The sequence below is a fragment of the Pan troglodytes genome, chromosome X, assembly GCF_028858775.2.
Source record: "Pan troglodytes isolate AG18354 chromosome X, NHGRI_mPanTro3-v2.0_pri, whole genome shotgun sequence".
Lineage (NCBI taxonomy): Eukaryota > Metazoa > Chordata > Mammalia > Primates > Hominidae > Pan > Pan troglodytes.
In genome coordinates, this window is record NC_072421.2 from 153,767,109 (window position 1) to 153,794,636 (window position 27,528).

Here is a 27,528-nt window from a genome sequence, read left to right on the forward strand (position 1 = left end):
TCTGAATTCCTGCTCTTATTCTGTGGACTTCTTTTGTTACTTTGTGAGTTTCTGCAGTTAGTTTACCTCTTTACCATCCAGCCAGGAATTCTTTCACTAGGAATTGTGTGGATGCTGGCCAATTGGGCTAAATTTAATATTACTATGTCCCCTATTGTGGTGGTGCGGTCTTGGCTTGGCAATTTCTACTAGTATTCCATATGCAGTTAATCTTGACACATCAGTGAAAGAAAAATAAAATCTCAGGCCTCCAAACTTACTATGCCAAAGGGAAAAGTTAATATTGGCAACACACACACACACACACACACAGCCTTCTTTTTGTTCCCAAAAGCTTACTTTATCTTATGTGAAATGTAGATCTACTGAGTATGAGACAGATGTATAACCCTCCCCCATACCTTTCTTTTCACATGTGAAATGTAGATTTGCTGTACTCTAATCAGAGCCTCACAAAAATGTGACCACTTGCCTCATAGCCTACTCTCCCCTCTTTCCCCTCCCACCGGCGCTTTTCCCTTAAATATTTGGAAAAAAGTACAGGCCAAAAATCCTACTGTAACCTGTGTTTCTTTTTCCCCAGGCAAATCCACAATTTTGGCAAAATAAACCTCTATATCAGTTGTGATCTGCCTCAGACACTTTTTGGTTTACACAACAATCCAATCATAGCGATTTATTTGGAAATATACCTTCACAAGTTAAATCAAACCACAGCGCTACTGGGCATTATTTATAATGGCAAACTATTGCAAACAATCTAAAGCCCATCATAGACATCATAGAAACTATTCTAATAAATTGATACATTTATATAATGGAATAATCCGCAACCTTGAAGGGAATGAAGGAAGGAATAAAGAGAGAGGGAAAGGAAGAAAAGAAAGGAGAGAGGGAAGGAGGGACAGACAGGTGTTTAAATTGGGGATGTGCAAGCAATATTGCCTACTTCATTGCCTTCACATTATCTAAAAGCATGTGGTCAAGAAACACTATTACAATAAGCACATCAGAAATAACTTCTAAAATTACTTTTCCAAAATATGAATCCATACTATACACTTCCTGTAATGTGCACCAAATGTAGATGCACACATTTTAACAAGGAAAAGACTAATACTCATATTTGCTTGCTACACACCAGACACTGTTTTAAATGTTTTGCACACGTTAACTCATTTGTTCTTACAGAAATCCTGTAGCGTGCACCGCCACCTCCATGTTTCTAGGAGGAAACTGAGGCACGGGGGCTGCGGCTCCTGGACGCACCTGGCCTTCTCGGCCTGCCTCTCTCCCTCCAGCCGCCCCACATTCTTTTTTCCTAATTGGAAAAAACTATTCACGCTGCTCCTCCAGGGCATTTCAACCTTCTAGAAAGATCCGACAAGATTCGAAACTGTTTATAAAGAGAACGTGCTTGTGCCTGAATGCTGAGTGTCAGCGCGCAGTGATGCCCTAGAGTGCAGGCATTCCGGGTTTGGCGCCCAGCGGGTGGAAATACGGCCGCAGGGTGGAAATGCGGGGGGGGGGGGGGCTGCCCAGGCTCCTGTGGGACCCGCGCGGCGCGGGCACGCACATTCTCAGGGACGCGCGTCCTCAGGCCACGAGAGCACCTGAAGGCCCCGGCCAGCGTCCTCCCGTGAAGACCCGGACCGGCGTCGTCACCCGCCGCGCAGGCCTAAATCTCAGGTCTTCACCGTCATCTCCCAGCGATCGCAGGGATCTCGGGCACTGACCGCGCCCCCGCGCCCCCGCGCCCCCGCGCCCCCGCGCCCCCGCGCCCCCGCGCCCCCGCGCCCCCGCGCCCCCGCGCCCCCGCGCCCCCGCGCCCCCGCGCCCCCGCGCCCCCGCGCCCCCGCGCCCCCGCGCCCCCGCGCCCGGCACTCTGGGCGCGCGCGGACGGCGGGGCAGTGCCTACTACGCAGGCGCACGCTGCGGGCGTCAGGACCGGGCAGCAACACTGCCACGCGAATCCGCGCCGGCCAATCAGCATGGCCAGGGGCGGGGCTTCCCTGAGGCGCGCCGAGAGGCGGTGGCCCACTTCCGGCAATAATCGCCTGGTCGCCGTCAGGTGCCGGCCCAGGTGGCAGGCGCGCCCGTTGGGCACTGGGGGACGCGGGCGCGTCAGGTGAAGACTGGGGGCTGCAGGCGCCTTAGGTGAAGATTGGGGATCGCGGGCGCGTCAGGTGGGGACGATGGGCCACGGGCGAGTCAGGTGAAGACCGGGGACGGCGGGCGCGTCAGGGGAAGACATGGGGTCGCGGGCGCGTCAGGTGGGGACGGGGCCTGTGGGAGGGTCAGGTGGGGACCGGGGGTCTCGGGCGCGTCAGGTGGGGACGGGGTTGTCGCCGGCGCGTCAGATGGGGACGGGATTGCCGCGTGCGCGTCTGCTGAGGTCTGGGTCCGCGGGCGCGTCAGGTAGGGACGATGGGCCGCGGGCGCGTCAGGTGGGGTCTGGGGGCGGCCGGCGGGTGTGGAGGGTTCATTCAGGGAGCTACGGGCGAGTCAGGTGGGAACGGGGGCCGCCCACAGGTGCATCGCGTGTCCTCAGCCGCTTCCCCTGCCCACCTTCTGCGACCCCTTCCCGCCCCCACCCTCCTGGGCCGTCTTGCAGGCCCGAGCTTGTGTCCGCCTCGCTGGGCAAGGTGTTTCGGGGACGACTCCTGCCGGCGTTTGCCCTCCGGGCTCGGCCCTTGCCTCTTCGCCGGTGGACACCTGCTAGGTGTGATCCCTCATTCCTCCAGGCCACTCTGCCCCGTCTGCTGCTTACCTTTTTTTCCTACTCCTGGTCTGTGGCTCTGTCTCTGTCTCTGTCTCCTCCCTTAATTTCTTTCCATGCTTATTTTTCTTGCAGCAGACACTAATTTTGCATCCTTCTCCTCACAGTAAGCTCAATTTGACCTTTTTCTCAATTAGATTCCACCTCTGTCCTTGGGTCTATTCAAACTCATTGTGAAAGACTAAAGAATCTAGAGAACCATTTCTTCCCTTATGAAGCTGTCTCTTGCTGCCTCCAAATCCTTACCATCCAGCCCTAATCAAAAAAGACGTTTACTCTTTCATATTCTGTTTTCTCCTCGTCTTTACATGTTTACCTTTCCCATGAGGAATCTGTGATTATCTGCAAGTCCTTACAGTAAATCTTATTTCTGACTCTCAGCCCTCAGTGTGCCATTTTTTTAAATGTCCTTTCTGGATCAAATTTGTCCACACTTTTAAGCAAAACAAATAGGGAAACACATGTGGTCTTTTAAAATGGATTAGAGTTTTCTTTCCTGTCTTGTTTTCCTTGTTTTAGTGCCTTTATATTTAGATTCATCATTACTTGAAATCATATTAGTGATCTGTAATAGACGGTAAAAAAAAAGTTAAAAGGCTTATAATTTAATGGCATCTGTTTTAATAGGGGTTTCAGAAACTGCTATTATAAACATAGTGGTTAGGAGCATGGATCCCGGAGTGAGACTCCATCATTTTGAATCCCAGCTCCACTGAACTTTTGCCTCAGTGTCTTCATCTATAAAATAGATAATGAAACTTGTAAAACAAGAATAATGTTTTCTATCTTGGAGGACAGCATGAGGATTAAATGAGACAACATATGTAGATTGTTTAGAGTAATGCATAGCCTATAGTAAGCTCTAATAAATGTTTGCCATTATTATTGTAAAGAAAAAATATGCTTGTTGAAGGAAAGACTTTTTTTTTGTTCTGAGTCTCTCATGCCAAGAGTTTCCACCAGCAAATGAACTTCATGAAGTCCTTTTCTACTGAAGTACCCCACCCACATGTCCTACCACATGAAATAGAAATTAAGGGAAGATTTAAAATAGTTAATCATTGTAGGCTGTCTGAAATAAGTTGGCATAAAATGTGCTTAAAATTTGCAAATTATACAAGCTACACCCTTTGAGTGCTTGCTCTTAAAAGTTTAATAATTTTCAGGAGTAATTTCTAGTTTTTTTTGTATTTGCAAATCCCAAAATAAAGGTAATTTTAATTAAAATAAGCATACAAAGCTCTAACAATTCACATTTTTTTAGCTGAACAAATACATTCTCATTAAAAGCCGTGGGTTGTCATCATTCTATAAAACTTTAGTAGCACTGTTTTCTGATTTACAAACTCAGAAGCCTCAGTTTGGGAGTATTTTTGAAAACTTGAGATCCAGACCCCAGACCTTTTACATTGCAACTTGTCTTTTTTTGTTGTTGTTGTTGTTTTTCATCTGCATCCAGAGTTTGTGCTTTAGTTCATGAGCTGTATAGATTATGCTTTAAGAAAAACTTCATTGTGATCCAAAGAGCATACCATAACAAATCTGTGAAGCACACACATCTTCAGAGAAACAAATCTTTTCCTCTGTGTTGAAAATAAGCCTTTGGGCATGGACTATTTTTTTATTTCCATGGCTGCATTTCACTCCTTTCAACCCTTAAAAAAATCAAACTTAGCAGCTGAGAAATTCAGACCAAACTATTCATTTCTCACTGAGTTGCCAAAATGAATTAACTGTAGAGTTTAGGTAGTTGTAAAAGAATTGGTTATATTAATGGAAACAGTAGGCAGGCTCTTTATGTAAATGTTATAAAGATTGTTTGTGAAACTAGAAGATAAGTGTATTAAATGATGAGTGGGCATAGTGTCTAAATAGGTAAGTACAATATTTGTGTGTCATCACGTTTTAAAATATTTTGTCAGCTGAGGATACCGGGATGTACATAGGACAGTCATCCAGATAAGGTTCTGTTGGCAAGATATTTGTTGCCTAGTTGTTTTTTTCTGTCTCCATGTATTTCATTTGATCTATCCTACAAGCCCTAGAAAATTATTATTCTCAAAACACCACTGCTCACACTGATCTGTTGCTGAAAAACGTTTAATTACTGACAGAATAAAGTCTAAACACCTTTGATATTCTTTGATATTCTTCTATGACCTGGCTTCTAGTCACTTTTCCAGCTTATGTACCAGTCCTCTGATAAACTTTCTCCATTTTATCCAATCTTTTCTGCTTATTTTTCTCAAACTGTGGCACACATTTTGACCTTTATACTTATGCACCCACCATTCCCATGATTGATATTTTTTGCCTTGCCTCTCCATTCATTTAAGATCTAACCATGCTTTAGGGCCAAGATCAAGTCCTAGTTTCTCGTCAGAGCTTTCCCAGCTGATTTGCTTTCTGCTCAAATTAACTTTATTCTCTCTTTACCACAAGTTACAAGATTGTGGACATATGTGTATGTATGTATACATGCACACTCACATATCTACATGTAAACACACTTTATTATAGTACACTTGTATGGAATTTGTGTGTGTTTTGCTATTGTTCTTTTTTAGTTCCTTAGCTAAATTGCACACTTTTGAGGGCAGGAACACCTAGCATAATAACATGTAGTTGGTGCTCAAATGTTTGTCGTTGAAGTAATCCTGTATTTGTTAGCAGTAACAAAATCTGTTAGCAGTATTTTTCAGGATTATCCACTTGATTTTTTTTAAAAATATATATTTCTGAATCCACAGTTTCAAGTTGATATTGAGAGATAATTTGATAATTATCAGAGATGTTCCTAGCAGCCATTTTCTGTTGAATGTGTTTTATGAGACTCAAGGTGCCACTTAAACAGTCATCTGCTACTTCATGGTCTTTTCTGCCTTTGGTGGGAATGTTCTTGAAAATCATAAAATCAGCTCTATGCTATTAGAGACAGTTTTAGATAACTCTAGATCGACTGAACATGGGCATTGAGTTTTGCATTTTAAGATGTTCAGTAGTTGTGAAGCAGTTCTGTGAGACAAAGTTTATCAAAATTGTGCTGAAATTTAAGGAATAAAGTATTTTCTAAAGCAAGAATTTAAATTAATCATTATGTGACTGAAAAAGACATGTTCTGACTATAAGTCAGTTTAGCAAGGTTTGAGATTTTCTTCGTGTAAAGAATAATTACTTCATCATACATTTCCTACACCAGTCAAGAGTTAAGCATTTGTGGTTGATCCAGGAATATTGTTGAAGTCTATGTAATTTCCTTCCTTTTTTTTCCTGTATCTTCTAGGATTGTATAAGTGCCCATTTAATAACTTGTTTTTTGTTAATTATACTAAATATAGTTGGGAGGTGGTGTTTGGAGATGTTCATCTCTCATTTATTCTCCATGATGTAAATATTCTACATTATTCTCTACGATATAAATATTCTACATTATAAAATACTCAAGTCTGTTCGGGACGTGAAATTAAAGTAACACATTACAGAAACCACTTTTGCTTGAGTAATTCAGCTGCCTTTCTGTAGCTAAATTCAACGTATATTTTCAACTCTTGCCATGCTTGGCGTTTTTATAACATTTTCATCTCTGTCGATCATTTCTTTCTTGAAATACATTTTTCTCCTGACTTCCTACTTCTCCCTCTACCTTTTTGGCTCTTCCTTTTCAGTTTTTCTTCTTGGCTTATATCTGCTGGTCCCTTAAATGGTGATGTTTCTTAGGGTTTTTTTCTTGGCTCTCTTGATTTCCCTCTCGACATATTCTGTGATATTATTTGTGTGGTCTTGATTAGTATCTAAATGCTCATGATTTTCCTCTTTCTCTCTAGTCCAACTCTCTTCTGAACCATGGATCTATATATTTATTCATTCAGTAAATAAATACTTATAGAGCTCCTGTTGTTTTCCTGGCATTGTTCAAGGTAATGGAATACGGACCTGAACAAGACATTGCATTTTCTTGGAGGAAAACAGATGATAAACACGCTAATCATTTCAGACAGCCCTTACAACTATGAAGGCACTAGATAATGGCTTAGACTGGTAGGGATGGGGTTGAGGCAGCATAACGGCACTGTTTGGACAGGGAGTCAGGGAGCCTTTCTGGGATGTGACATTTTGAATCAGCAGTGTGAACATCTGAGGTGGTTTTTAGCCTCATGCACAGTCTCACTGTGTATGAGAATCACCTGTGGACCTTTAAAAACTATTTAAACTTAGCCTTCACCCCCAAATATTCATATTTAACTGAACTAAAATGGGACTAAGCACTTGAATGTTTAAAAACCTTCCTGTGATGTTAATGCACAGCAGTAGTTGAAAATCACTGATCAAGAGGAGCAGAAATCAAGTTAATGGGAAGAACTAGCATTTGAAGTCTCACTCTTATCAAATTGTGAGCTTCATGAAGTTAATCATGAAGTTGCATCATTTTTTAAGTCATAATTTTTATACCTGGAGTCTAGTATTTCAAACTGAACAGGCATGTCCAAAGCTGAAATTAATATCCCTTATCTCTCCTTTCCTAATAAAACCCTGCTGTTCCTTCTGTATGTCTTATCCCAGAACCAGGGGCTACAAAACAAAATCTAGATAACTTCCTTGATTTCCTCCTCATGTTTCCAGCCAGTCTTCAAGTACTGTTTGACTCTGTTTCCTAAATGTTTCTGTAGTCTCTGCTCTTCTGTTTCTTTTGCCACTGTACACTCTCACCTTTTAAAGATCAACATTCAGAAGCCTCCAGTCCCAACTACTTTCCTGTAGGTGATCCTCACCCCATACCTTCTCCCAGTGTGATACTGAGTTCTTTGTAAACCACAAATCTAATTGAATCACTTACCTGCTTACTTCCCTTTTTTGGCCCCTCATTGCCCTCAGAATAGCATCCAACTCCTCTGACTTGATCCAGCCTTAAATGACTTCTCCATCCTTAATTCTGGCCCACTCCCTCTCATCTATTGTAAGCTTCAACCAAACTGAACTACTTAGAGTTGCTGAACATGAATACATTTCATTTTTGGTTGCTCCTAACTTCTGGTAAAGAGAGAATACTTGTTTGGGATAATATTCCCTATTCCACACTCCCTGACCCCTGCTTGTTTTTCAGGTATGAGCTTGAATGTCACCTCTGGTAAACCTTTCGTGGGATATGCAGTATTAGGCCAGTAAAACCACGTTTACTTACCCCATTTTATCACTTTAGTACAATCAAAGTACTGTGTTATTGTCACTGTCACCAATGTCCAGCCAACATTTAATTAATGAGCAGACATTTAAATGTTAAGAACTTTAATCTTTAAAATTAATGAATAAATGTTCTAAGTGAAAAGAAACTTTTATGAATTATATATACTTTTTAACATAAATTAACTTTTTCATAGGAGAACTATGCCATTTTTGGGTCAGGACTGGAGATCTCCTGGATGGAGTTGGATTAAGACAGAAGATGGCTGGAAGAGTTGTGAATCTTGTAGTCAGAAACTTGAAAGAGAGAATAACCATTGTAACATCAGTCACAGCATGTAAGTTACAGCTGAGCAGAACCATGCCATTTGCCAGTTTAGCATGTATGGCCTTACCTATTTTTCAAGTCCCTGCAAAGCTCCATAACTTTTGAGACTTGCCCACCCAGAAGGCTGGTGTGAAGAAACAAGTTATTTAGCTAAAAAATGAGGCTAGTAGATTGCCTAATATTCATACACAGATGCTTTTTTCTTTTTTTTTAATTTAAAACATTTAATCCTCACAATAATTGGGAGAGAGGTATTATTATTAATCCCACATTATAGCTGAGGAACCTGAGGAAATTAAAATACACAGTTTTGGTGGCATGTATCAGAAATGTAATAATAGTGGCTTACACAAGACAAATCAGTTTTTCTCCCTTGAAAGCCTGAGTTGGCATGATGACTTTGCTTGTAACATTGTCAAGGGGCCAAGCACAGTCTGTCTTGTTGCTCTGCCATCCCGAGAGTGCAGCCTTACCTGCATGGTCCAAAACGGTGTATTACCTGCCACATTTGCACTCAGGCCGAAGGGTAGGTGGGGTTGGTGGGATACAACCTGTGTTTCAGTGGCACAGCCCAAAAGTTACATGCATCACGTTGCCCACACCTTGTTGGCTAGAGCACTAGTGCAAGGGAGGCTGGGGGTTGTGGCCCAGCCGTGTGTCCAGATAAAAACCAGAGACTGCATGAGCACAGAACCAGGGTAGGTGGCTATCGTATGATGACTACAGTGTCTACCACAGTGGTGTTTGAGAATTTGGAGGGCTAGGAAGGTCTTGAGATAGCCTCCTCTAGAATGTCATGGGTCTAGTCATTTATTGTATATTATTTTACATTTGTGTAATTATCAACTGTGTGCTTGATGGGCCATATGTTTTTCTGACAGAAGTTTAGTAACTTTAGACCAGAGACTGGTTTTTGCAGTATTTGAAGCAGAAATTAATTTTCTATTTTAGTTACAGTGAGGATAACACATAATATTTGTTAAACTTATATTGTAGCAGTTCTCTGTCACACTAAGATGTATTTAATGTTGATAGCTGTAAAACTTATTTAAAGCTTGTAATTATGCTGTTGGTATTGCATAATGTTATACAGTTATGAATTCTCTAGGTCATTTTTACTATTTTTTATGGCAATTTTTTTAAAATTTAAAGTTGGTTGGCTGTATCTAGAAATGTTAGGTGTCTCACATTTACTCCCAATAGCCACTATTAAATGTGGATTTTAGGATGGGGAGATATATTACAGAATGTCAATTTAAAAAAAGCTGTAATGCTTGAAGTACAGTGTTACTGCTGCATCTGCGGTGAGGAATTTGTGGGAATTTGTTTTTTTCCCTCATGTATTCTTTTTCCCATCATCTCAAACACATTTTAAATGTCTGAGAATTGGTTTTTTTTGCACTGCACACATAAAATTAGAGAATACAGTCGAGATATGTTTTCTTTGCATAACTGGCTACCCTTCTGTCTCCCTTTCCCCTTCCCCCAAACTTACCTACAGATCCGCCCCTTTGAATCAATGGCTGCTAACACAAGCATCCCTGCACAAAAAGGTTTTATGACAGCAACCCTGGCTACCTTCTGTGGGGCACGGTGAGCGAGAACTAGTCAGCACCACCTTTTACCCCACCTAGTTGCTTTGCAGTACTGGGACTGCCCCGGCTTCCTACTCTGCCATTTCGTTCATCTTTCGTTCATCTTCCTCGGACTTCTGTCCGTTCCTACAAAAATGCAAATCCAAACCTGTGGGTAGAGGCTGTTGGTGACCTGAAACTGCAGCAGATGTTTAATATATCCTTTCTCTGGAAGGAAAAACCACTTAACTTTGAACCTAAAATTGATTTTAAAAAGATAAGACCATATGTAATCACCATTTAAAATCACTATATAAATGACCTTCTCTTTCCCCCACATGTCTTTGAGAAACACAGTAACCCTAATTCTTTGATTTAAGGTGGGCTTTCAAAGCTTAGAAAAAGAACTATAGTAAAAATAATTTAGGTAATCAAGATTCTACGTAACTTTGTTAATTTTCTTTTTTGTGAACGTGCGGGAAAATAGGCCTTTAGTATCCTTCTGCTTACTTTTCAACTCATTTTAGTATTCAAAGTTTAGAGAACATAGGGAAGAAATTAAGCAATTCAACGTGGTTGATCTGGGGGAAGCCAGCCAGTTCATACTCTGAATCCTTGATTAAGCTGCTCTTTCAAGCAACATTCATGATATTACTGAGGTTTAAACATAGTTTGATGGACAGAGGATTCATCTTAACCCTGACCTAAGGAAGCCTTTTATTAGGCTGTTGATTCAGAATAGAAGGTAGATCAGCTGGGGTCCAGATTGAAGAGAGGACAGCCAGTTAAGGGTTTCAGTAGACAGGTGAGAAATGTTGAGTGCTGCCTATGGTGATGTCTGCACAGCTGGACAGAGGGTCAGGATCAGTAAAAGACTGAGTCACAGATTGATTGGACTAGCCAAAAGGGTGGCCCTGAGAAGGACTCTGAGGGTTCAGCTGGGGAAATGGTGTAAGTAAATAATCTGGCTGGGTCTTCTCTCCAGCATAGTGTTTCTGCCACTCAGTTTTATGTTTGACGACAGAAATTGTGTGATTCCTATAAAGGAAAGATATTGAAGAAGAGTGTCTAGATACTATATATCTTTAAGAATTTCTAACTTTTTCCATCGGATTTCAGTGTTATTATGGGCACTGTAATTGCCTATAGTTATTTCAGTATAAGTATAGGCACTGTTGAGGATATATAAGAAGTTGTTCCTTGTCTTTTATGAAGTTGACATTTGACAAGGGAGTGTGTAGTCAAACAACGCATTCAGCTCAGTCTTGGCAGAGATGCTTCTGGGTTCTTTGCATTGAATTTTCTAAATCTTTTTTATTGCATTTTTTTATACCTCATAAAACATTATATTTTCTATTCAAATTTGAATGTCTTAACACTTACTTTGGTAATTTGGTTCTCAGTGGGCTTAGCAATGGGGGCCATCGTATTTTAAGGTTCTACCAAAATTATCTTCAACTCTAGTAGTTCCCAGGATATCCCAAGATAATGGAATTCTATAAAAAGCATTTTTAAATTGTGCATCCCCCAAGGAAACAAGATAGAAGAAGCTACATTTTTGGTTCCCTTATGAGAATGTGAACATAGTCTCTGGTTACCATGAGGGATAGAGAATTCAGGGGATCCTTCTAGCCCTTGAAGTGTGTACTGGGCTCGAAAGCCACTGTACCTTGGAGAGGAGACATCCTGTATCCATTTAAGTAAATATCCTTGTTAGCACATTGGCATTTTCCCCTTAGGATCTTTAGAGTATTGTTACAGGTTTCAGCAAAAATCCAGATGGCCTTCCTGATACCCTTTCTTTAGTGACTGGAAAGAAAAAGAAAATTAATTTCAGTGTCGGACTCAGCACTGTTTCAAGCAGTATTTGTTAGTGCTTCTTAAATTAATGATTTTCTCTGGATTGTAAACTCTTTTCTCTGACTTTAATATTATCTCTTCCCCAAATTTGTGGGTTTTGTCAATTATAAAGCAACATGTGCTCTTTGTAAATGAAAAACAACAGAAAATTCATGCAGTCCTGAAGCATAGAACATGAAGGGTGAAGTTCCCCTTTTCTAGCTCAGATCCTTTTCTGCACAGTCACCTCCTGCATAGTCACGCTCACCAGATGTCAGAGTCTGCAAAGAATCGTGGTCATTTTCTCCACCCCAGTCCCTGCTGTTGCCTGGTGGTTTCAGTGTCCACCTGTGGGACTCACAGCCTCTGGCCTTAGTACTGTCCTCTTTGTTCCTAGGATCTCCTTCTCTCCTCTCCTCTTCTCTTCTCTGTCTCAGCCACCAACTCCCATGGTCCAGACTCATGAATTCGGGCATCCCAGTCCTTAAGCATAATCTTCTCACCTTCCAGATTTCCTGACTACCACCTCAACCGTTGCCTTATTTTTTCTATCCTATCAACCTTCTTTTTATCATGTCTCCTTTTGTCCAGCTTATATTCCATGATCCATTGTTTCAGTAACACTCTTGCCGTTACCCTAAACTCCATCCCAGTCTTTTTTTAAAAAACACACTCAAATGGCATATTCCCAACCCTAAATGAACCAACACATGAGCAGCTAAGAAATATAAGAAAGAAGATTCACACCAGGGAACACAGTGGGGACATCATCAATTCACTCACTTGCTTTCTTCTGAATTTATTCTCCCATTGCTTGCTCCTCCTTGTTCACCCACTCATTTATTTGCTCTTTTCACTTGCTCACTCATTTATTCTTCCACTCATTCTGTAAACTGATGTTTCTTGGTCATCTGCTATGTGCCTGTAGGGCCCCCATGCGGCCCACAGCCCCACTGTGTTTGCTTGGTTGGCCTGCTCTACTCCTCTTTGTGTTATCAATATTTCAAACTCCTTCACTCTCCTCTGATGTTCGGCTCCCTACATACTCCTTCTCCATCTTTTCAAAACAACCGGATCTCTTGTGTCACCAGGAAATCCAGAGCCATCAGACTTTTTCTCAGAACCTTAAGTTGATTTAAAATTTTCATCTTCATTAACTTTATCCTGAATCTTTATTTTTTGTCCAGAACACCTGAGATATTCTGAACAGAGGCTTATTTTTGTTAATTATCTCACAGGGAACAGTAAGTGTGTTGCCCTTTGCCTGTTGATTACCCCCAGGGGTAGAGTCATAGGGATTTTTCCTACATAAGTGGTAGTGGCTTTTCTTTGCTCTTGATGGGAAGGACACAGCTTTCCCCACCCCTCCAGAAAGGGTTTCCTTGGAAATGGCATGGGCCGGAGTCCTACCTCTACTCCTTTGTTGGGTAGATAAAATCTACCCAGGAGCCAGACTTAGAGATGTCTCTCGTCTTATTATTACACATATTGTTACACCTGTTTAGTCCACAATATATTAAGGATTTACTATGTGCTATGGTGTCAGGATACAGCAATAAATGAAACATGAAAACCCATGTCTGATGGAGCTTGCATTCTGGTGAAACAGATAGGCAGTGGACAAGATGAGTTCCGCAGTGTAGTAATTGTGATAGTATGTGGGAGATAAGAAATGCTAAGGATGGGTGGTGTTAGAGGAAGATCTACAGAGAGTGGCCTCTAAGAAGCCATCTGTGGAAGCAAACCTTAGGCAATGAGAGCAGGATGAATGGATGTCTGAGGGCAGGGCCTCCCCGGCAGGGAAAGAAAAAGTGCAAAGACCTCAAGGCAGGAGTACATCATCTGGCATATTCAGGGACAGCAGGGTTCCAGCATGGATAAGGGGAGCCCAGAAGCGGGGCCGGTAGGAGACAAGATCCCAGCCTGACTGGGTCCCAGCTGTGAAGTACCTGTTGTCATAGTAAGGACTTGGGCTTTTCTGAGTGAAGTAGGGAGTCAGGGTTTTGAGCAGAGGAGTGATTTGTCCAGGCCTATGCTTTAACAGGATTATTCTGGCTACTGTGTTAAGAACAGACTTCCAAGAGGCAGGACAGAAGCAAGTGGACCAGTTCTTAAGAGGCTTGGGTTAACGCCCATGGGAAATGATCATGGCTTGGAGAGAAAGGAGGTGGTGGATGAGGAAGGGCTCAAATCCTGGGTGTATTCTGCAGGTGGAACTGACACATGGAATGTGTATGGTGCAGTAAGAGGGTCGAGGGGTGAGACTAAGACTTTGGCCTGAGCAGCTGGAAGGTAGAGTTCCATTAACTGAAATAGCATCTAAATCTGCATTGCCTTGCACAGGGTCCTTGGGTCTGTGCCTAGGAACAGAACCACAGTGTCACAGGTCATGCACCTCTTTCCCTTTCCAGTGAGGTGGTGTCAGCATGTTCTCCTAATGCATTGCATGTTCATCCTTTTCCTCCACTTGTATTTCCTGGAAGTTGTTCCATGTCAGTGTGCATTGAGTTCCTCATTCATTTTAATGATGGCATTTCATTGTTTAGGTATACCATAACTTATTTGTCCAAGCTTCCACTGACATCATTTTGGCTATTTCCCACTTTTCATTATTTCTGGTAGTATAGCATGGGTCATCTGTGAATATCTCTTTGCATACTTGTGTGAATATTTATGAAATCTAAGTTCCTAATAGAATTATATATTTAAAATTGTAGTATTGCCGCATTACCTTCTGTAATTTTGCACCAGTTTATACTCTGAATAGTAGTGTACACAGATTCCCATTACTTCACACTTCACCCAAGATGTGTGTGTGTCAGTTCAGGTTACACACTGCACAAGGGGAGGGTTTCATCATGAGGGAATAATGGCTGAAATGCATCTGTGTGCCTTGTGTAGGCTGCATGTGTGTCTTCATCTAAAGGTGCTGTCTGCTCCCATGCCATCTGCGTTTTGGGGACAGTGCACAAGGTGTTTACAGCAGCCTTGTCTTTGTAATTACTTTAACTAGTTTGGTGGGCAAAAAACATTAGACATTTTATTTCTTTTCCTTTCCCTTTCCTGTCCTTTCTTTTGTTCGTTCGTTTGTTCTTTTTTTTCAAGATGGAGTCTTGCTCTGTCACCCAGGCTGGAGTGCAGTGGCGTGATCTCGGCTCACTGCAACCTGTGCCTCCTGGGTTCAAGCAATTCTCCTGCCTCAGCCTCCTGAGCAGCTGGGACTACAGGCACCCACCACCACACCTGGCTAATTTTTGTATTTTTAGTAGAAACAGGGTTTTGGCATATTGACCAGAATGGTCTTGATCTCCTGACCTCAGGTGATGCACCCGCCTCAGCCTCCCAAAGTGCTGGGATTACATGCGTGAGCCACCATGCCCAGCCTGTTTCTTTATTAAGTAAGAGAGCTCTTTTAAAAGAAATTATAATTATATTTCCCCTGTTTACACTTATAAAAAACTAAGAAGATAAGAATAGTTAATTTACAAAACACTAGGATGCACAGTGCAACAACAGGAGAAATCAAAGTTTTTTCAACCAACATAGTTCAATTGGGAAGGGAAAGATTTTTTCAACTGGATAAACATGCAAGGAAAAATGAAACTCTACTACTCACTCTTACTGTGGACATAGCATTAATTTTAGATGGATTGTAGAATGAACTGTAAAAGGCTAAAACTGTAAAGTTTTAAGAAGAAAACAATATTTTCACAATGTAAAGTAGGCAGATTGCTTACCACACAAAAACCACAAGCTGTGAAAGAAAAAAAAGATAAACTTTATATTAAAAACTGATACCTAAAGTCATCATTAGAAAGGCAGAGCAACGGCTGGGCGTGGTGGCTCAGGCCTGTAATCCCAACACTTTGGGAGGCCAAGGCGGGCAGATCACCTGAGGTCAGGAGTTCAAGACCAGCCCGGCCAACATGGTGAAAACCTGTCTCTACTAAAAATACAAAAAAAAAAAAAAAAATTAGCCGGGCATGGTGACAGGTGCCTGTAATCCCAGCTACTCAGGAAGCTGAGTCAGGAGAATCACTTGAACCTGGGAGGTGGAGGTTGCGGTGAGCAGAGATCCTGTCATTGCACTCTAGCCTGGGCAACAAGAGCAAAACTCCATCTGAAAAAGAAAAAAGAACAAGATTTACTATAAAATGTAAAATCACCACAATCAAGAGAGTGGTATGTGGTATTGGTGAAAAGATAGATACACAGGTCAGTGGAACAGAACAGAGGACCCCAGATAAGTCCATACAGATATGGTTGGTTTATTTTTGACAGTGGTGTAAAGGCACCTCTTAATATATTCCATGGAGAAAGTGTAATCTTGTCAACAAATGGACTAGAAAACTAGAGTGTATATGCAAAAATAAATAAATAAATAACCTGTACAGCTCACATTTTATACAAAAATGAACTCAAAATGGATCATATACCTAAATGTAGAATGTAAAACTGTAGAACTTATGGAAGAAACCCAAAGGAAAGTCTGCATGATCTTGGGCAGAGTTTTTAGATATGATACCAAAAGCACAATCCATAAAAGAAAAAAATCTATAATTTGCATTTTATCAAAATTTTAAAATTCTACTCTCAGAGAACACATTTGTAAGTCACATATCTGACAAAGGGTTAGTATCCAGAATAATAAAGAACACTTAAAACTCAACAATAAGAAAACAACCCAGTAAAAAATTGGGGAATAGTTTTGGTGAACCTGTACTTCACCAAACAACTTGCATGGATTGCAGAGAAGCCCATGCAAATAAGCAGAGAAAAATAAGCATGTGATGCCCAACATAATTTATTGTTAGGGAAACAAATGCAAGCAATCCGGAAGGTAAACACTGCACCTAGCCTAAGGCCACAGTACCATTTGGGGCAAGCAGCTGACCAGCTAGAGATATAACAGTATGTTCTGGGGAATGAGACTGCCACAGTGGGCCTAGGTGATTTGGAAGGCTGTGCACCTTCTTCATAAGGTACCAGCACAGGCCTACATCAGTAGCTAAGATGAAAGAACAATCACGAAGCATCCCAGTGCTGGCAAGGACAGTGCCAAGTGCTGGCAGGAATATGCTCTCCAACCCTGCTACTGGGAATGCAGAATGGCACAGCCACTCTGGAAAACAGTGTGGCAGCTTCTTACTGTGTTACACTGCCTTAGGACCTGGCAGTCTCACTCCTAGGTGCTTACCCAAGGTAAGTGAAAATTCATGCTCACACAAAACCTGCATGTGACTGTTAATAGAGTTTTATTCAGTAATTGCCAACACTCAAAATCAGATATCCTTCAACTGGTGAATGAATAAACAAATTGTGGTAACATCTCTACAGCAGAATACCACTCAAAAGTCAAAAGGAACAAACTATTAATTCCCACAACATGGATGAATCTTAAATTCATTTTGTTTAGTGAAAGAAACCAAACCTAAAAGGCCTCCATATTGTATGATTCTATTTAAAGGATGCTCTAGAAAAAGCACAACCATAAGGAAGAAGAACAAATCAGTGGTTGCCAGGGGTTAAGAGTTGGGGAAAAGGAGTTGATTACAAAGAGAGTGAGAGGCAGTTTGGGGAGTGATGGGACTGTGTTAGATTTGACTGTGCACCTGTCAAAACCCATGGAACTGTGCACCACAAAATTTCACTAAAATCAACAAAGATGTTTGTGTGTGTGTTACTGGGGGGAGTGCCCAAGTGATACAAACTGTGACAGATGAATCAAATGGTATTACAAACTTATCCCATAATCCGGGGTCCCCAACCCCTAGGCCACGGATCGGTACCTGTCCGTAGCCTGTTAGGACCTGGGCCACAGAGCAGGAGGTGAGCAGAGGGCAGGCAAGCATTACTGCCTGAGCTCTGCCTCCTGTCAGGTCAGCAGCAGCATTAGATTCTCATAGGAGCATGAACCCTGTTGTGAACTGTGCATGTGAATGATCTAGGTTGCTCACTCACTCCTTTTGAGACTCTAACTATGATGTTAGAGTGATGATCTGAGGTGGCACAGTTTCATCCTGAAACCATCCCCCCTCCTCGCCCCAGTCTGTGGAAAAACTGTCTTCTAAGAAATTGGTCCTTGGTGCCAAAACGGTTAGGGAATGCTGCCATAACCATAGTGAAATGGATGTAGAATTAGCTGACCTATCAGTAACTTTGGAAAACAGTGTTTTGACAGGATGCTGTAAGGCTAAAGATAAAACCTCTGGTTAGTGCACTTGTTTCTCATAGGGGCATGGGTTAGCAATCTCAAAACTGTACGTATTCTAGGAAGAAGTTACAAATAAGGAAGGATGGTGCTAGAGTTATCCTGTGGTTCTGGATCAGGGTTGGAGGTGTCAGCATGAACTAGGGCTGTTGGTTTTTTCAGAGAGAGAGAAATGTGGGTCTATGCATGTGTGAGTTAGTGTAACACATCTGTTTTCTAAGTCTGTCGACAGAGGGCCTTAGAGCAGTGACACCTGCATCAGTGACCAGAGCCAGCCTGAGATGGTGGATCCTAAGGGCTCCTCAGGGAAGGGGTTGGTTCCAGGGTTGGGGTAGGGCAAACGAAAGGTGAGTGATGGCAGCCTGTCAGATATCAGAAGGGTAGATGTCCGTCAAAAAGTGTTGCATTGGCCAAAGCTGGAGCAGTTCGAGCCACAGGATAGACAACAGTAGTAATGGATTACAACCTAAAAAAGAAAAGAAATAGCCATCCATTTAGGCTGATATCAATACATAAATGAATGCATAAGTGAGGGATAAGGAACAGTTCTTCCTTGTAAAATTCCAGTTAATAAATGTAGAAGGAATAAGGGAAATAGAAAATCACCATGATAATTGTTATAAGCACAGTCCCTTGACAGATGCAGCAAGGTGAAATCTAACAGGTGAAAGAATTAGGAGAAATAGAATATCTGCCAAGTCTCCCCCCAAATAGCTATTCATTACAAAGGGAACAATACTTTACAGTGGAGAAACCTGGCAGACACAGCCCCAACCAAGAACTCAAAGGTGGCATCATATTGGCAGCAGGTACCTGTGATGTGGTGCTGTGTGAGTGGCACATCATCTGTGGTGGTTTTCCCTAAGCTGAATCAGGAGAAAACAGCAGACAAACCCAATTTGAAGGACATTCTACAAAATAATTGACCAGTACTCTTCAAGGTGATGAGAGGAGACTACAAACTCTTCTGGCATGGGGGGCCATGGAAGTGTGTCATCCCCTGCGACTGAAGCACCTGCTCCTCCATGAACTTGCCACACCGCAGCGCAGCCTCCGAGACTCCGATGGGGGAGACGGTAAAATCGATGTCCTGGGAGAGGAGGAAGATGAAGACGAGGTGGAAGACGAGGAGGAGGAGGCGAGCCAGCAGTTCCTAGAGCAGTGGCTCCAGCCGGGGCTGCAGGTGGCCCGGTGGGGCGGGGTTGCGCTTCCCCGAGAGCACATCGAGGGCGGCGGCGGCCCGAGCGACCCCTCAGAGTTTGGCACCAAGTTCAGGGCACCCCCAAGGTCTGCGGCGGCCTCTGAAGATGCCCGGCAGCCGGCAAAGGCTCCCTACTCGTACATCGCGCTCATCACCATGGCCATCCTGCAAAACCCGCACAAGCGCCTCACGCTCAGCGGCATCTGCGCCTTCATTAGTGGCCGCTTCCCCTACTACCGCCGCAAGTTCCCCGCCTGGCAGAACAGCATCCGCCACAACCTCTCGCTGAACGACTGCTTCGTTAAGATCCCCCGCGAGCCGGGCCACCCAGGCAAGGGCAACTACTGGAGCCTGGACCCCGCCTCGCAGGACATGTTCGACAATGGCAGCTTTCTCCGGCGTAGGAAGCGTTTCAAGCGCCACCAACTGACCCCGGGAGCCCACCTGCCCCACCCCTTCCCTCTATCTGCTGCACACGCCGCCCTGCACAACCCCCGCCCAGGCCCTCTGCTTGGGGCCCCTGGCCCGCCGCAGCCAGTCCCGGGGGCCTACCCCAACACCGCCCCCGGGAGACGCCCTTAAGCTCTGCTGCACCCGCATCCTCTTCGCTACCTACTGCTCTCGGCCCCCGTCTATGCCGGGGCACCGAAGAAAGCAGAAGGCGCGGACCTGGCGACCCCGGCACCCTTCCCGTGCTGCAGCCCTCACTTGGTCCTCAGCCTTGGGAGGAGGGCAAGGGTCTGGCGTCGCCACCGGGAGGCGGATGCATCTCTTTCAGCATTGAGAGTATTATGCAAGGGGTCAGGGGAGCGGGTACAGGGGCTGCGCAGAGTTTGTCCCCGACCGCGTGGAGCTACTGCCACCTGCTCCAGCGACCATCAAGCCTGTTGCATCCCCAAACCGCTGCCCCTTTGCTGCAAGTGTCCGCCGCCGCCGCTGCTCGGACAATTTTGCAGCAATAGCAGCAGCATCAGGAGGAGGACTGCGCCAACGGCTGCGCTCCCACCAAGGGCGCGGTGCTGGGCGGGCACCTGTCGGCCGCGTCGGCGCTGCTGAGGTATCAGGCAGTGGCAGAGGGCTCTAGGCTGACATCGCTGGCTGCCCCTTTGGGCGGAGAGGGGACCTTACCAGTTTTTTTAGTATCGCCCACGCCCAGTTCCCTGGCCAACTCCGCAGGGCCCTCCTAGAGCCAGGTGGGAGTGGGGAGCGACCCGCAGCTGCTCACTCCACCTTGCGCGGCCCATACTGGGCGTGTGCATCTGAATCCCGCTGGAGAGCAAACACGAACTTCTGTTCGCTGCAAAATGGTTAGAAAGAAACAGCTGGATTACGTTCCTCTAAAAACCACCTGAACGTAACCTTCGCAGGGCGTCAAGTCATCTTTTCTTGCCTTCGGTTGTGGCTTCTATGGCTTTCCCGATTTGCACATTTCCTGGGGTACTATGAACGTGAGTGGGGTATTTTGTTCTGGCATTAAAAGAAAAACAAGCAAGCAAACAAAAACACAGCCTCCGATGCCAAACATGTTCCCCCTTCTTCACTTCCTTGGAACTGGAAGTATTATTCCTAAGTCTAGTGCAAAATGCTTCTACTCTCTGTGTCTTCCTGATAGGGATGTTTAATGTAAGTAGGATATTAATTTCAGAACATTGATTTCTTATCTGTGTGTCTGACGTGCCATCTTTAATGTTAAAATTAAGGTGTTAAAATTAAGCCTAGTTATATAGACGAAATAAAATGCTAAGTCACTACACTACATCGTTTATTTTCTATTACGTCTCATTCTTCCCTTTCTAAATGGAACTTTTTAAAACCTACATTATTTTCCCTCAAACAATTTATTTTCACAATTCATATTTATTATAGATAGCAGAAGTAATCCATTTTAATATGGCCTTTAAAAATTCCAAATATTTGAGGTTGAAAATGTCCTGGCTTTTAAAATAGGAAATTTACTATTTATGAGACTTCTAAAAGAAAAGAATAGGAGGGCATGTAAATATATTCTCCATTTATTTTTCATCACCCCCCAACAAGCTGGAAAACCATTTGAGATCAATTTGGAATGTAGTGGCCAACATGTACTCAGGGAAAATAAAAGGCTATAAATATATATATATATTTTTTAAGCACTAGAATTTTCAAAACTTATTTCTTAAAAAAAAAAAAAAAACTCTGAAAAGACTTTGCAACTAGAAAGGTTTAAGTGTTACTCGGCGTCAGGGGACGGAGTGGGGGGAAACCAGACAAGAACGCCCATCATGAATTGCTCCCCACAAAGAAAACAAATTTCTAGGAACTTGGCCGTTTTCCCCTGTCCTGAGTGGGGTTCCCGATTCCGTGCCGCTTTGAGGGAAGCTGCTCTGTGAATGTGAGAAAGTTTTTCCCCCAGCCCCCATCTACTCCCCACCCCCAGCTATGAATTTCTTATTTCAGGAGGGAGGACAAACATGGAGACACACATTTTTACAGTAGTCTAATTGGCCGATTTTTCTCCAGCTTCTCTTCTCCATCCCGTCTCTTGGAATTTCTTGGCATGCCCTACCTGAGATCCCCTACGGGAGATTTCCTCTTGGCTCCTGCGGTTCTCAGGACGTTCTGAAAAGTTCCCAAGCCCCACCTTTGGTAGCTGCCCAGACCCCAGCTTCCAATTCTTCCCTCTTCTTTGCATGGGTAGCCGTCAGCCCCATAGCACCACCAGCGTCCAAAATAGACCACTTTTAGCAAATCCGGCAGGGCTGGGGCAGTCTAAGAGTTTGGAAACAAACTGAGAATAGAGGGGTCCTATTTCATGCCAGGTTCTCGCTGGTTTACGTTCCAACTCCCCTCTGTCCGTTGTGCGAAAACGTCTCCAGGCCGACCTTCCTTCATTTATTGTCAACAAACGTCCTGGGAGAGCGGCTACAGCCGGCCGCTGAACCCAGAAGGGACTTTCTCTAGGCTTTCTTGGCACCCTCCCAATTATCTTCCTTCTCTTGCCCGAGGGCAGACCAACACAGCTACAAACATGGGTGACTGAGGGTCAGACCCCTTCCCGGAACTGCCTCCAAGCTCCTAATTTTTGCCTAATGTTAAACCATATCCAAAGATGAATATTTAAACCATCAATTCAGTGGCGGAGTAAATTAAACGTTATTCTCCGATCAAACAGGAGCTTCGGGTCCACCTGTTTGGAAGCACCCAGGCGGCTTGGAGAGGTCCGGCCTTCGGGTGCGACCCGCAGGGGTTGCCTTGCCCGGCTCGCGGAACGGACGTTTACCTGTCGCAGCTACGAACCCACCAACGACACCAAGCACTTGCCGGGCAGACCAGGCGTCGTGGAGGCGCCCCAGCCCCCCCACCCCCCCGCAACGACGCGTCCCAGAGGTGCGTAGTGCTTGGCGCGGTGACCAGACCTGGCCGCCTTCCTGACTGCACAGAGCGAGAGGCCACACTCTGGATCCCAGGCCGGGTCCCTGCGGTTCTGGGAGGGAGGTCCCGGACGCCTCCCAGATCTCGGGCTTCCGTAACCCTGAGGCTGGGTTTTAAAATCACGGCTCTTCCAAGTTACACGAAGAGTCCATGGTCAAGGGTCAAGGGTGGTCTTCGACCCTCGGGATCGTCTTCTTGAGAAATGGCTGAGAGCTAAGCCTAGAGCTGCCCAGGGAAGGAAGCCAAAGAGCTGGAGCCGAGCGCGAAGGGCTGGGAGGCGCGGGGAGGCCCCTTACCCCCGACCCCCCCACACACACACTGTCCTGCCCGCTAATAACGCTGATAATAGTAACAGTATCGGCCAACTGTTTCCCCCCTGCTCCTGGTCTGCCAGGCACCGGATCCTCCTTCAGCACTCCCAGCACTCCCTGAAGAAGACACTATGGAATTCTCCGTTTTCCAGACTAGAAATAAGGAACTCGGGGAAATGAAGAAACTCGCCCGACGACCCTCAGGCAGTAGCACCTGGCCAGGTTTGCTTTCTGAACCACTAACTCCACTCGCGCGCGCCACCTTTCCTGCCTGGGCCTCTTGCGGGTCGCAGGGGTGGAAGCCTGACCTGGGCCAGGGCCCGGATTTCTTCCTCCTGGCCTCTGTGCCACCGCCCCCGGTGCCAGGAAGCGCTTTTCTCTCCCCGAGACCCAGACGCGCCGAAAGACTCGCGCGGTCAGTTCCCCGCCCCACGCCCTGGGCTGTGCGTTTTCTTGTCGCGCGGTCCGTTCCCCGCCCCACGCCCTGGGCTGTGCGTGTTCTTGTCGCGCGGTCAGTTCCCCGCCCCACGCCCTGGGCTGTGCGTTTTCTTGTCGCGCGGTCCGTTCCCCGCCCCACGCCCTGGGCTGTGCGTGTTCTTGTCGCGCGGTCAGTTCCCCGCCCCACGCCCTGGGCTGTGCGTGTTCTTGTCGCGCGGTCCGTTCCCCGCCCCACGCCCTGGGCTGTGCGTTTCTTGCCAGCCTCTGCCGAGTGCGGGCAACGGCGCCGCCAGACTCCCCCAGACCGCGCTCCGGCCCACGCCTGACCAGAGCACCCTGCTTCACAGGGGGGCGTTCCGCGCGTCCTTCCTCCCTGGTGTGATTTTCGTTCTTTTTCCTCTCGTGGTCCCCAAGAACCCAGGCACCCCTCAACGTCGGTGCCGGCGGTACCGGGAATCCCTCCCCCGGACTCCCTGCGGGCCCGAAGCCACCTTCTAATCCCAGCCGCCTTCCCAAGGCGGCGGAGGTGGGCAGCTCCGGGCTCCGCGCCGCCCCGCGAAGCCGGAATCTCTCTTCGGAGTCTCGCTGCAGCTCTCCACTTCGTCGCCCCGCACTGGATCCTGGTAGCGTGAACCTTGCCCGGGACGCTGGGCTGCGCTGGCCTGGGGGGAAGGTCCAAGAGACGAGGGGGCCGGGACGCGGGGCTGTCGCAACGACTGGCCCTCTGCGAACCCTCGGGCCGGCAGGCTCGGGACTATCGGGGTGGGAGTGGAGGCGGTGGCCGCTGGAGAGTAGAGAGAACGTCCGGGAACCGGTGGACTAGGGGTCCCCGGCGGCCGGCCGAGGGTCGCAAGCAGAGGGGACTGTCGGTTGCCAGCAAGTCCCGAGCAGATGCCTTCTGGCAGGGCAGTCACATCCTACAGTGCCGATTCTGTGTACATTGAGTATCCAGAATGAATAAAGTCTGTTTATACATTGGAAGGTAGCTTATGATTCCAAAATCTCATCTCCAGGCTGCCTAGATCACACGGCCCCGTTTCATTCATTTTTACTTAATAACGGTCGTTAGACAATTGAGAGAAACAGCAGAAACCACGAGAAAAATAATGGAATCCAACGGCGGTAAGGACTGACAAGGCTGGCGGGGAGATTTAGCAAATGGTGGCTTCTGAGAGTTTGCACCAGTGCTTCACCACGTTTTGTTGGAAGTGTGGAGAGTCATGATTCTCATTCCTCCCCAGCCTTCCGGAAAAACGCTCAGAAATTTCTTTCCACATTGACACCTGATTACAGTCTAAATAGTAACCTTATTCTGATTGTTAATGTAACCTTCTCGTAATCTCTACAAAAATACTTTAGTTTTTCTAGCTGTGTTTTCATGTAATCACTGAAATTATTTTTAATTGGTTTTAAGCATTCATTGATTCCATATACACCACCTGCAAAAAAGTTACATAGGTGATCGCTAACAATACTAGAATTCGCCCCATCCAAAGGAAACATTAGAGTAGAAAAAGAAAAAGGATTTGAGAATCCAGTATGAAATTCAGTCAATCATTACTTCCCTGTTACTCAACTACCTTAACATTGTCAGGTTTACCTGAACATAAACTTCATTTTCTTAATTCTTCTTAGAACAAAGGGATATGTTTATTGAAATCAGTAATTAAGAATATTTTGGGACAGTTATGATTTACTTAGCCAGTGAAGCAGTTTCTATTCCCAAATCCAGGCAAAGAGAACAATAAGATTAAACGTAGCCTAAGAGATTTCCTTTTTGTCAAATAATGTGATTTTGCTATGTATAGAGGAGATGTCTATATGTAAGGGCATATTTATGACCAGTAGTTCCTAAAATTAAGGGGACTATTATTGTGTTACTCAAGGTATCAGTTGTATAGGATACATTATGTCATATTTCAAACAATGTTTATAAAGAGATTAGTATAATTAACCTGTATGTACTTCTCCTCTGGGCCAACCTTGTGTCTTCTTTATCTGCTGACAGTCCCCTCCCCACTGAATTATTTTGAATCAAATCCCAGATAGTCTATCATTGTATTGTATTTTTGAATATTTCTCTAAAAGATAATAATTCCATCAATGAGACTGGGTGCAGTGGCTCCTCCCTGTAATCCCAGCTCTTTGGGAGGCAGAGGTTGGAGGATCACTTTAGGCCAGGAGTTCAAGACCACCCTGAGCAACATAGCAAGACCCCATTTATAAAAAAGAAGATTCCCATCAATGTAACCACAATACCATTATCACACCTAAATAATCCATTAATAGCATCGGTTTATCCAGGCAATATTTAAATATCTTCAATTGTCTAAAAACTTTTTGTTTAGTTGATCGGTTTGAATTAGAATGCTAATAAGGGTTACGTATTGTGTTTGGTTGATATGGGCTATTATATCTCTTTTAGATTTCCTCAATCCTCTTTTTTTTGTTTCCCTTGCATTTTTTATGGGAGAAGCTGAACTGTTTGTTCTGAAGAAGTTGACATTCTGGACTTTGTAGCTGCAGGTAATAGTTTTTTGGCAAGATATTCCCAGGGATAAGGTCGTTTATTCAGACTTTTGAATATTGGCAAATAATAATATTGTTTGTAGAGGGAGAAGGATTAGTCAAGATATTTTGAAGAATCAACTATTGAAAAAACAAATTTTTATCAGAGTAAGCATGGATCTGGTAAAGATTATGTGAAATTTTCCTAAATGCAAATACAATCTAAAATTGTAATGTCTTACAATTAAAAAATAGATTATTTTCCATATATTTATAGAAATATAAATGATCAATCAACTATTTCATTGACAATTTTAAATCTAGTTTTATCTTGAGGAGAATAAAGTTTTTTATATCTTTAGTATTTTAGTTGAAGATCCAAAGACATTTTATGTTAAAACTTTAGGTTTTATATTGTTTTGTGTTTTAAAACATAAAATCTAAAATGTGGTAATATCCATGAGGTGCAGATAGAGTAATAGCACAAATTCTGTGTTCATGAAAATTCATTTTAGGATAACTTAATTAAAAGGACTCAGGATTTGAATGATATTAGATTAGACAGAAAAAAGTTCACTTGAGTGTAAGACATAAGTAATAAAAACCAAAGGTAGCTAACTTTTTTTAGGCTTCTTCTTTCTTTAACGAGTATGCATATGAAATAAAATTTCCATGTCCATGTCCATTTTTCCATGGTACATAGGGCTTCTATAATTTCATCTATTTCATCCTGCAGTTATTTTCACGGGTTTCTGTGTCCACCACTATCTGGAATCTCTGAGATGGTGAAAACGAAATCTTATTCTTCTTTATATTTCAAACAATTCCTAGCACATTATCAAAAATACCTGATAAAATTTATTGTGTCTGTAATACTGGTAAGCATGTAAAAGGGTGGTAAATATATAGGCTTTAAGTTTAGATAGATCTAAATATTATTAAAATTACCAAATTATTGTTTTTAAAAAGTATTAGTTTCCTAGGACAAATAGAGATTTTTAGATAAGGCTGGATTTGTAATACTTTAAGCAACAGGTCACAGTGCTTAAGTATTTAATGCCGATTTGGCAAGCAGCTGATGTTTTACATAATGCTGTCGGGTATTTTATATTTGCGTGTATTTTCTGATGCACTGGATCCAGCACTTCATGTCACGTCATATATCTGTTTATAATGTATACAAATGTATTTTCATATATATTTGATGTTTGATGGCTTTGAAACTTTAATCTTGAAATAGATTTTAAATTTTTATTAAAACTATTTAAATAATTACCGTAAGGAAAGAGCTCTTATTAGTTGAAAGAAAATGTAGATTCATGTTTCCTTGGAGACTAGTCTAGTTTCCAAGGATAGACGGCAGTGAGGAGTTGGGTATCTAGATGGAATTTCTGTTGGTTTGGATTCCAGCTCTGCTGCTTACCAGCTTTGTGACCTCAGGCAAACAACTTAACCTCTCCAAGCCTCAATTTCCCCATCTATCTAATGGTGATATTTATAAGTTTCGCCTTATAGGGCCATGGTGGGGATTCCATGAAATAGTGAATGTGAAGTGCTTAGCACAGTGCCTGGCACATACTCAATGCTCTATGCATGTCAGCTAGTACTTAATGATGCTAATAGACATGTTATGTTCCGAAGCACGGGCGGGATCTTGCCTGACGTCCTTTCTCTGCGTCCTGGTCAGTCTTCACATGGTGGGCATCCTTTATTTCTGGTCACACAGGGGTGGTACACAGAGCATGCTGTT

General features: G+C 44.0%; 1 pseudogene; it reads left to right on the top strand.

The window, feature by feature from the left end:
- Positions 1-1,965: 1,965 nt before the first annotated feature.
- On the top strand, positions 1,966-20,863 carry LOC112208418 (forkhead box protein D4-like 1; annotated as a pseudogene).
- Positions 20,864-27,528: the final 6,665 nt, after the last annotated feature.